We start from the raw sequence: 12729 nt of genomic DNA, 5'->3' as shown, positions 1-12729 counted from the left end.
TTTTTTCTATTATGGACTTTCCTAGTTAGCTAAAAATGTAGAAAAAACAATTTTCTAAAAGGAAATTTTTTCCTTTTTTAGAAAACAGTTTTGACTTATATTTTTTTAAAACCAGATTATAGAGCAGTTAGACATCCTGTGTTGCGCATTCTCCGCAAATGTGCCAAATCAAATTTGTGTCCAAGTTGCCCCTACTAACACGGCCCATCCTCTTTATGTAAGATGTAGATAAATATGGGATGGATAGATCCAGGTCGCAATTGTGGGGCAGTAGTATAGCGTAGGTATAAATTTATTCGGATCTAGGATGGGATCAAATAAAGAATATTCATCGTAGATCCACCAGCGTATATTCATTAACATACTGATTGTACATCAAAGTAATATACTCGGGGGTATGATTTTGTTGTGATACCATTTGGTACATACACAGAATGTGCATCACAGTATAACCATATTAGGTACACAGTGGATGAAAAAGCTAAAAAATATCTCAATTTCCTTTACTCCCAAACGTTTGTTCCTAGATTGTACGAACAGTTGGTCAAATGGTTAGAGAGGTGAGCTCCGGAATTGAAGGTCAGTAGTTCAAGTCTCGGGGTAGACTTTTATCTTTTAATTTCTGACAGAAATCATATCCAAAGATGGATGTTATTTAAGGATACTGTGTATACACAAACCGGTATATTCAAGGGACATACAAATGGTACGTGCGGGGAAGGGGAAATAAGGATAAACATGAAGCATTCCATGGATATGCTGTTTGTATCTCCCTTATCCTTGGGAGTACGCTTCAGTCATATCCATGGTACATCGCTGTGTTAGTAGGGTGGACTGTGTCGCCTACAGCGTCACATGGGAAAACCAACTTCTCCTCGGTAAAAAAATTGTTTTCTTATCTATGACTCTGATTTCCCCCCTTTTCTTCCTAACAGTGAATAGTTTATTCATTTCTCTATTACATAATTTTTATTTCGAGCCCCAATTCAATCTTAATAATTTTTAATTAATTTTTGTTTGAGACTGGTGTTTTTTGTTCGTCTCCTAGCAGGGGGTCTTCGTCTGATTTCCAGTGAGGATACTCAAGTAAAAAACGTCACGAACATTTGTTGAAGAAGTAAATTGAGATTTCATAAAATTTTTAGCATTTTTTAAAAACATACATTAAAAAATATATGTTTTTAAAAAATGTATGTCTTTGTCATCATGGTCAGCCTTTATTTTTGGTATACAAATGTAGCAACAAAACTAACCTAGTTTTGGTAAAAAGTAAACTACAAGAATTCAAATTGGAATTGAATTGGAATTAAATTTAAATCTTTATAATTCTCAACAGCAGAGGGGTGTTACAAGTCCTAAGCACTGAAGGATTCTTTGCAACAACCAAGGGAACCTGAGAGTATTTCATTATAGTTTAGCTTTTTCTAAATAAGTTTGAAATATTTTAACATTAACACTGTAAAGCCTCTATTTTTCCATTATTAGTATCTAAACTATTTTTTTGTTAAAAATCCTAGAAGATTCAAGATTATTTGCTACCACTCTGAAGACTACTCGTTCCACCTAGCAGTGCTGTTTCCATCCACCAATTCAGCAGGTGTACATTGCAAGAAATTCTATATTTCTTCATATTAAAAATTGTAACTAAAACTATCTGTGCAATCAGACTGAGAGTGCGAGCAGCCCAAAGCACGAAAGACTGTATTCTAACACGAATAAGCTGAGGAAGCCTGGCAGTTGATGTTTCTTATTCGACCAGTTTTCTTCACAATTTCCTTTTCTTTTATATCAACACTGTAAGCCTTTGATTTTTCTTTGTTGGTATCAAAAGTAACATATTTTTTTAAAAATAGGTCGAAGAAACTTTGTACCACATCATTTGGGAAACTGCATGCTTCTTTTCTGAAAACTACTTGTCCCACCTAGCAGTGGTGTTTCCTTCTACTAACTCAGCAGGTGTACATTGCAAGAAATTATATATTTTATTAATATTTTAAATTGCTACTTAAACTATCTTTGCAAACAGACTGAAAGTGCGAGCAGCCCAAAGTACCAAAGACTGGATTCTAACACGAAAGCTGAGGGAGCCTGCCAGTTGATGTTTCTTATTCGAGCAATTTTCTTTACAAGTTCCTTTTGTTTCATATCAACACTGTAAGCCTCTGATTTTTCTTTGTTGGTATCAAAAGTAACATAGTTTATGTAAAAATAGGTAGAAGAAAGTTCGTAGTTCGTACCACACCATTTGGGAAACTGTATGCCACCTAGCGTATTTGTATTTAAACGGTAAAATTTTATTTTAACATTACAGTTTACCTTTGAATATTTAAACTAACTTTGTATCTCTGAAGTCTGTAGCATATCACTGACCCAAAGCACAGAAAAACATGGAGCTACGAGAGCTCTACTGCTCGAGATCGAAAACAGAAATTTTAATGGCTTGAAGAACTTAGTTGATAGCGGTGTAGACGTTTCAACCCTCGGCAACTTCACACTGAATGAAAATAATGATTCAACAAAGCGATTGACTCATTCACAGGAAGTTTTTCCAATTCACTAAGCCAGGAGAGCCTACTTAACTGCGGACCAGCCTCCCTGCAAGTCCACATGGTTATTACTACGCGTCAAAATAGTCCATTAATTGGGACACAACTACGATCCTGTTGTGTACATGCTTTTAAGCTTTTCCTTTACTTGTTGGTCTTGGTCAAATGAAGTCAAGAAGTAAGAATGTCTTAAATTTTCGATTGCTTCGTTTATCATAATCGGATAAGCATAAACTATCTATATCGACTCTCGTCAGAGATGGTTTGGTCTTCTAGTATTGCATCGCCTATTCTATACAAAAAATTAATGAAACATTTGAAAGACAAAAATGGAAGTGACATATGATCTACCTCCTACTTTTCTTTAATGATTCCATTGACAGTGACCTACAGTAGCATGGAATCTCCAATCTAATCAAACTTAACGCCATTAGATAGAGCTCGTTAAGGCGATTTGAATGGTACTAAGAAAAAATTGTGCAAATGAACGCATCCCTGAGTAAATCGACTTAAAAGTTTTGGTTTACCGGGCTTCCGTAGCGTCCTTGGCCACCCCCTAGCCTACCCGTCGTCTATTGAGGGATCACCTCCCTTTTTTTCGCGGTACCTGAGATCCTTTTATTTGAAAAATGTTTGCCTGCTAACGGAACCGAACTCGTACCCTCATAGCACATTAGGGCCACCGGCCAAGTGCTATAACCACTACATGATACACATTGCATATCAATGATATTCATGATATTCAATTATATTCTATGTAAATCATCAGTAGCAAACACAAGACGATGAAGAGACCAGACAGCTCACAAATTTGGCAACTTACGTTTAGATAGTTGTCTAATATAGAGGCAATGGCAACAATGACGGTAACCAAAGAATGTCTTATTCTCACAGAATAAGAATACAATCCCTCTATGTCTCTGTATAGGAATTGCATCTTGTAATTCATTTTAGCAAGTATTGATCGTTTCCCCTCACATCGCTTTTCCCTATTCCCGCAACCTCACCTATTACCAGTTAACCAATCTATAATTGTTTATCTGGAACAACCGTCACTTTGCCGAATCAGGTTCATCACTCATCATATTTTCACCCATGTGTATTCCTATTGCTCTCTTGTCAAACCTTTCGAGGTACCTTTTTCTCTTGTTCAATCTACGGAAATCACTGGGTAATTTGGAGCCATCTCCAAATTACAAGCGACACAGCTGGTATTTAAAACCCAGCATCCACGACATCTTCTCCTGTCGCTATAGTCGCTACCAGTAGCTACCAGCCGCTCAGCGTTCAGTGGCAATTCGTCGACCACCCAGTGGTCTCCTACGTTCGCTTCCTCTGCCTTCACCAGTAGCAGCAAGCCGACTCCCTATTCTTCCTCACCATTCTCCCACTTAGTTTTTCCTCTTGCGTAAACCCTTGTTTGTATATACCCAGTGCTCGAATACACATCCTTAAGGTGAAGCTCTTCAATCTGTCCTTATACATCTAGACTGTCCTAAATTCAAGATAACTTACGCTAAGTGTACGAAATATGTGATTTTAAGTTACTACTATTGATTTATTTAATATTCACGTTGTCCTCAATTCTATCAGGCATTTTCTAATTGTTATGAAACAGAAACAAAAGGAGATGTTTGAAAAGTATACCAGTTAGGCTAATTGTCGTGAATGCATATTGTTTTGTTGTGTTAAGTTATTTTTCAGTAAGAAGAAGTTCAGTTGCTGCATCATGTGTTAAGATGATGAAATTTTATTGCCATACTGAAAATGAGAGAGAAGAAGTAGAGACAAGTACAACAGGGAATGAGTAAAAAAACACAAGTGTGTATGCGTGTTTTCGCCTTCAATACAAATTTTCACACCTAAAACATGTTCCCATCTTCCATTAAGGAAATTGTAGTATTACACATTGCTAACGATAAAACACTAATTAAACTCATCAGATATGAATATAGTTTGAACCTGAACTTACTGTTGACACTTTCATGATCTTTCAATATCATATAACCTGTCAAAATAATTTTTCCAAATAAATAACAGAGAAGAAAAATAGAGATTCCAATCCCTGGTGGAGTCATTCGGCCATTGATGAAAAATAAAGAATCTTTGGTATGGCTTCAATCGCCTTTACAGCATAGCTCGTACCAATGGCATTAACAGTTAAGATAATGGGGATTCCATCTACAATCTAAATAGAAAAATGATTTTTTATGATTTTTTATTTGATTCTGGTTGTTGCTAATTACTGTGTTTGCAGATTAGGACGATTAATGGGATTTCTTTCCCCGAATTAGACGCGAAGGAAATTCTTCTCTGGTATTCCCCTGAAAAAGTAAATTTATAATAAGTTAAATCGAATCCACAAAATATGTTGAAATTCATTTTTGAGTCCATCTTTCTTTTCTGTGTTTATTATTTTTTCAATGTATTCTAAAAATTCATTTCTTTTTAATGGGTCAGGATTGCTAAGAGAATTTGAATTTTTGTAAACTGAATGAATAACTTTATGTGAATCTGTGCTAACTGTTCCATTTTCTTTTGATTGTTAAATTTTTCTGTTCTTTGTCCTTCGATTCTGTAGGTCGTTGCTCTAACCACTCCGACTCTTTTAAATGGAGGAATTCAGTGATTTAATGATATTTTAATAGTAATGCCCACAATTTATACATAACATGGTTATACTGTTATGTACATTATGTGTATGTACGAAATGGTATCAAAACCAAACTATACCCCTGTGTACATTTCTTTGAAGTACAATCAGTATATGAATGTAATATACTTGGGATATACGATGCAAATTCTTTATTTAATCTCACCCTAGATTCGAATAACTATATACACACCATGCTTCAACCCTCAAATTGTGATTTGGATCTATCAATCCTATGTCTTATAACAATCGGATTGAGCCGTGTTAGTAGGGACCCACATCAACCTCAGTGCCACAGAAGCAATCGGCGCCACCTCAGGTTTTTTCACCAACTCAGGTCAAAATAAATATTTTTTCGTTTACTTTCCCAAAGTGAACTGCACCCCAAAAGTTATCATATATTTTTAATAAACCACTCACCCAGTTCTATACTAGCGAGTGACCTAAATGCACACCACTGCCTCATAAAACCTCATCAGTTGTCTTCACTTGAGCCTAAAATCCAAGTAAAAATCCAGTACTTTTCTTAAATGGCTAATGTATCCCTAATGCTACAAAACTCACGATCCTAGGGGTTACGCTGGACATCAAACTCCTCTGGATGGACCACATCTTTGTAGTAATTTATGTCAGGATCAAAGGTACCTTTTCATTGGTGGTTCACCTTATGAAAAGTATACTTCTTACGTTCACTATCGTTAATGTGTGATTAAAAACTATTTATAAACGTGCCTTATAACTTTTTTCTGTCAGATAAATAGCTTCAAAGTGGGTGGTTTGCTCCCCGAACATCCTGGCTTCTTTTGCCGTCGTCTGATTTTCTCCTCGAGGGTAGCCTCCACGATCTCTTGGATCTTATCCGATACCCTCCTCGATAGCCTCTAGACGGTTCAGCTCCGGAATCACCGTGATGTGGATCAAACCTGAATTTTATTGCCTGTGTAGCTGAACGTTAGTTTGCCGATCCACGGTCAAGTTCTCTTTTGTAATCCAGCTTGCCATGGTCCTCTAATACTTTGGCCAGATCATTATCTAAGTATTCGTTTTTCTTCCTTCTGATATATTTAACAACTATATCGGTATGCCATACCTCTTCCAGAATTGGAGAGAAAAATAGTGGTTTACGTGATTCATCGTCCAACTTTCTTAACTCTGCAAGTGCTTTCTCGACCGCAGTCTTATTGTCTGCCTCTACGGTTGCGATCATGGCCACTGCTCAAAGTATCCCGTTATCTAAAGGGATCATAATCTTCCCCATTGCTTCCAATTGCTGAAAAAAAGCAAAATGAGAGGAAAACTAGAAGTTATAATTTTTTTGTTCGTACGTCACTTGAAAAGAACACATCAAACGTCACCGTCAAAAAGTAAAGTCATTGACAGAAAATTGTCTACGTCATAAGTCATGACGATAGAAAATGTCAAATGTATTTATAAGTTTTTCATAAGAAAAAATATTTCAAAGTCCATATGCCATTTTAAATAAAAGTAACATTTAAAACAAAGCACACGTAACTTATTTTGTCTTTAAAGTTAAAATTAGGAAAGCTTGACTTAATAGTCTCTCAGCAGGGGCAGTGGTAGCCAGTAGGGATAGTTGTGTTGTACTTTAAAAACAGTTGTTTTATTTGGGGATATTTATCTATCATTTCTATGTTAGTTTCTGGGTCTCTCAAGTAATTCTGTAATTCATTGTTATTAGGGGACTCGGACTCGCCCAAGTCATAGTTCAAAAAGTCTTCTGTATAATAGATGTGGTACTTTTCTCGCCAATAGGCGTAGCCACATCAGCCATTAACTGTTTTAAAAGCATTATTGCTTCCGGCCTGGAAACTTTATCCTTAATCTACTATTTTTTTTTTATATAATGAGTGCGAGCTCCAAGCATGCAGGTATCCTGTCTTGTGAAATCAAATAAGTGCCCAAATCTAAAAATGAAAAGTAGCTAGCTATTGGAATAAAAAGATGTAACCGAAAAACAAATCAAGAAATTTTTCTACCTATTATCAATGGAAGTCGTTACACGGTCTCGAATGACATTAAGGTTCTGAAATAATTTCGTTTCCAATTTCGTAAAACCATTCCCAATCCAAGAAACAAGCCTTGAAAGATGTCTAGTTTAAAGGCCAGGGGCTTCATCACAAGCTCATTCAAAGGCACAATAACTTCTTTAGTAAGAAATGGAAGGACAGGTTTAGTAAAAAGCTGATTTGCTTTATCTAAACTTTTGTAGTTGGATAGGAAGGAGTATAAACTATCATACGTTGAATTCGATATCGTTGGGCAGGGAGTACAAAATTCTACTCCTGGTAATTGGCACAGATGAGAAAGAGTTACACAAGACAAAAATATCTGTAAATAATGTTAATAACTGACCAGAGGCTTCTTCGGATAGTTAATCTGCAAGAATGGAACGATAAAACTTATTATTCCATAGGCTAGTTATTTTCCCCAGTGCTTTGCTTAGTGCTTGCTTCTTTGGTATTTGTCTGGTGTCAAACTATGATAAATCAATGTCTAAAAATAATAAAAGGGGAGATGCGAATATCGGAAAGCAGAAGAGAATGTCGGATAGAAAATGTTAGAAAAATTTAAAACTGAACTTGTTAAGGGGAACGTTGCATAAGAGTTTTATAACTATTTTTTGCACTTTTTTGTGTCTTTGTAGGGTAATTTTTTTCCAATTTAGAGAGCGGCAAAGTAGTCATGATTAAATATGCTTCCACAGCGTGTTTTAAATTGTACATCCATTTTTAGCTGCCCTCCTCTTTGTTATAAAAATCTGAATACAGTTCAGGAAGAAGTCAACTTCTATGACTACTTAAAAAAAATTCAATGCCCTCCGTCAAAATTCATTCGATTTGTCGTTCCAAAGAAACATATTGATAAATGTTATTTTATTTCAATAAAACTAAGATAAACATTGTTTGTTTTTTGTTATTTGTTTTTTTTTTGGGGGGGGGGGGGGGGTTGTCCAATCTTTAACCCACTCTTCCGATTTTCCCCATTATTTTTGTATTTGTTTATTTTTTTTTGTTTTTCTAAAAACTATAACTCGAGAAATTTGGCACGGGGAACATTGAAAAGATTACTGAACATAGTTGGAACCAAAAGCTATTAGTTTGTCAATTTTCTTTATTATATTTCAACAAATCTCTCAATCATTGACAAAAACAAAAATTCTTCCCCTAAGTGTAGGTAAAACAGAGAAAATGGAGAAAATGGGTTGTTTGTTGATTCGGAATCAGTTAATTTGATGACATTTTTTAAATTAAGATAGTACTTTGAAAATACCGAATAAGCAGTCATGTATGGCCGAATGTTATGAATAACACAATAACATATTTATGAATAATGAATTAACATATTTATTACATTATGAATAACATCTCCCGCAATCAGTGCACCTTAACTATATTCATTCATGACTCCCAGATGTCGTTATGTGTTACATATTTTGTTTTAATCCAGCCGCTAGAGGGCTGAGGCGGAGCCTCGGAGACCGAATACGTAAAGCGAGGTCTTCGACTTCCTTTCGATACGCCAGGCAGAGAGGGCTGTTTAGTGGGAGCTTTGATGATATGGCTACCTCTCGCGATACTTGTGATTGGAAATGTATTTTGTCTGAACCCGTCTTTTCTTATTATATTTATACATTTCTTATCGTATTTTCTTGTTGTCTCTTAATAATAATTTATATATAATAAATAGTAAATAAATAATTTATTTAAAAAATGGCAGTACATTTTACAAGATTTCGTTTGCCACCCTTACCATAAACCATTTCAAGGTTCGCTTGAAAGTCATAATTTCACTCAGAAAATTTCTTGGGTTCTGGAACTTTCCATTAAGGTAGAAATTGTAAGAATAGGTTAGGCCATAAAAAAAGCAAATTTTATTTTTAAAAATAATATAGAATAGATAGGGTGATAGGGGTGATAAATAGGGGGAATGAAAGGGTGCTAAGAAAAGTAGCAAATATATAATTAAATTTTTTAACGCTCTATCTTCTACAGAAAAATTATTGACAGCAGCAGAGGTATCAGAAGCATGCGTAGTAGTGGCAATAGAATGTTGCGCAGTAGCGACAGCAAAGGCTTGTGCAGCAACGGCATCAGTAGAAGCTTGCGAACTAACGGACGCAGAATGTTGCGTTTTGATGCACGTCGTTTGGATGACGTCCATCGCTGCGTTTTTTTATAGTTCCTAGATCCATGGGATGTTTAACGATATCGAAATAGTCCTGTCACATGAAAAAAATACAATGTTAGCGTGAAGAAAAATCTCTAACAAACAAAAATGGATTAACTTACAGGTAAGCCAATCTTGATGGTGTCAACGGGTTTGTGGAATGGCCAAGCTTGCTCGTGGTTCCACAGTGCTGGTAAGACAGTATGCTGCAGAAAACATAGCTGATTGGTAAATCTGCCAGGACTACTAGGCACGAATGGTGGAATAAATGCATAGCAGCGACAGCTAGTCTTGGGCAGCAAGAACTTGCGTAACAGTTTGAGAAGGGGCAGTAAAAATCAGAAAATAAGTGTTTTGATTTTTACTCGCAATGCTTCCAAAATGTAAACCAATTTAATCTCCTATAAATAAAATATAAATAAATTTCGAAATAAATTATATATTTTGTGAGTATTGGAGAGTAAAAATCAGAACGAGAAGCATAAAGCATAATAAATTCAAAAGTATAAAGATTTTTACTAATGTTTTAAATGTCATGCACTTGAACTGTATAGGAGATTAATTTGGTTTACATTTTGGGAGCATTGCGAGTAAAAATCAGCAGACTGTTCTGATTTTTACTCGCAATCAAGCAGACTGTTCTGATTTTTACTCGCAATGCTCAAAAAATGTAAAATATTAAATGTCATGCACTTGGACAGTATAGAAGATTAATTTGGATTACCTCGAGTACTTTTATGAAAATGAAAAAAAAAGATGTAATATCTTGTAAAATGTTTAAAGATGAAGTATGGGATGAACGACAGCATGCTGTACTTTGTCGTTGACACCCGATTACTGCAGAAACTCTGGCCCGTCCCCTGGACGTGGATGGCTCGCAATTTGGCCACCTTTTATGTCTGGGCGATGTTGGCCGCATGAAAAACTAAAGGAACAACACTCGTCAAATTGGATATTCACTGGAAGCCGAAGGATAGGGTTTCGTTACCGTTGATACGACTAATGAAGCCACCCATTTATTCTTCTCCAATGGCGCAAAATTGGGCAGTGTTAATAGCAATGTCACCCTGGGTGCCGTGAAATTTTGAGGCTATTTCACGTGAACAAAAAAAACATTATCAAAATCTTGGTGCCAGAAAATCTCGATCAGAAAATATTTCAGGAAAAATAGTCGACATCATTTGATTCATCGATAGTCTCGGAAACTCGGAGAAGCGCGCACGTTTACAAGACGCAGTTCTTTTGGTTGGTTATTCTTATCGTACCATTTGTTCCAGCCCAGATCGTGAGTGGCGGGATGGGTCGATGGGTCACGGCGCAGCACACAACGACTCGACCAAAGAATTGGGAGGAAGGAGGTGATGGGAGGGAAAATGGAAACTATTGTTGATGTGCCGGATGACAGTGCCGAGCAAATACTTCTTGGCGGCTGCTGCCGTGGTTCATTGCTAATGACCGGCTAGCCAATCGCCTGGATCGCCTCCTCCACGCCATGCCTCTACTCCTCTACACCCCCGTCGCCCCTTTCATTTCAGTAGCTCAAAAAGATCAAGAGATACGCTTTGATTCACTGCGATTCGCTGTATAAATTTGACACACATTTTCTTTTTAGAACAAACTGCAGGTCAGATTTCAAACTGTTCCTTTTTCGGTTGCTTAGATGGGTTGCAGTAGCGTATCTCGCCGTTACGCCTTATGCGAGAGCCCTCCCTTGATTTTTTTTCGGTCCCTCCTATTATAGATTGTTTCCTATAATTATTACTTATCCTCCAGTTTCTTCATCTGAATCATATCATATATTTTTTTCTCTCTCCCCCATGACGGCTGGTAGGGGAGAGTTGTACTAGTTGTCGCTTTCTTTGTTTTTGAGCCCCCACTTCTTTATTTCTCAACATTTTTTATTCCCGCTAGGCTTAAAAAAGAGGCAAAAATTAGCTATAAAAAGCGTATTTTTAGTTTCTGACAATTTGTTTTGTTTGAAACCAAAAGCATTTTTAAAATGAAGAAGGGTGGATCGAGCCGGGGGGCAACATGCTCATGTTCACGGGGTAGGATGGCCCATGTTATTATTACGGGGTAAAAGAACACCTGGCGATGGCGTCATCAACTAAATTTTACGAAAAATTTCCCCATCTCTAACCCAGCCAGACAAGTTGCTCCGAGAAAAGTATTCTTTGTTATTCTTGCGATTTCAAGCAATAATTTTGTTAATAAAAATAATAAAAAATTTGTCGTTGTTTCCTCAATTTAGGCCGATCCTTCCGTCCGTAAAATGCTTCTCTAAAAGAAAAAAGAACACCACTTGCAACGCAAGCTCCATCCACAATAGGAATTTTTTCTTCAATCTAAAAATGAAATGCTTTAAATTATTAGAATGTATTGTAATTTTTGGTAACGCGGTCTTCAATTTTTGACAGGAGATGCACGTTGTCTCCGGCAGTGTACCCAAATCAGTAATTCTTAGACCGTGAAAAAGAAAATAAACGTCCCGTAGGTCGACGGAATACGTTTCGAGGGATGTAAACCATTCCATCTTTTTGAGAATTGAAAAAATAATGTGAGGGAAAATTAAGAAATATAGGGCTCTTTCGGATGTTTTCTTTATTCGTTTGATCTGGCAATGCAGCATGGCGCCGTTTCTTGGTAGCGCGAGAACGGGAAAATTCTCCCCGATCTGATTATTTAAAAAAAATTACCAGCCCATAACAGCCTACAACATATCCACTTGGATGAAGATTGCATATGAATATTGGTTTCCCCTTAGTTGTCACGTAAACGATTCGATGTATAAGTGTCACTAAAGGAGTGTAGCTCCCAGCTTGTGAACCAGCGTCATCATTCATCTGTCTCGGCGTAGCTTGAATCATAATTGATGGCACACTGCGAGCACATCCCATTCCTACTGTGTTAGGCATTTTATAGAAATTTCCGGGTATAATTCCATCCCTAATTTAATAGTAGACTTTGTAAATATTTAATTCATTAACATTAAATTATGAACTTACAAAACACATTTATTGACAAAGTATTTGGATGGGCACGGTTTTCTACTTGAAATTCTAAATTAAAAAAAAATGTTAGCAAATCAATGCTTTACATCAACACAGATACAACTCACCTATTGACAGGGAAAACAAAAGCATCCATATCCAGTGGTATATTCAACCATCTACCATGAAAATTTTTGGAAATTGTAGGATAATGAATGTTGATGTTCAGCAACGGAAATTTTTTTTTAGCACATGAATGGCAGTGTTTTGATTTCGAATCATGAAAATAGATGACATCTCTATGGCAGGATCTAGTAATTTTAAATTCATTAACATGTTAAATTTAGATCTT

Source organism: Daphnia pulicaria, chromosome 7 (genome assembly GCF_021234035.1).
Source record: "Daphnia pulicaria isolate SC F1-1A chromosome 7, SC_F0-13Bv2, whole genome shotgun sequence".
In the NCBI taxonomy this organism is placed as follows: Eukaryota; Metazoa; Arthropoda; class Branchiopoda; order Diplostraca; family Daphniidae; genus Daphnia; species Daphnia pulicaria.
This window is presented reverse-complemented; position numbering follows the sequence as displayed.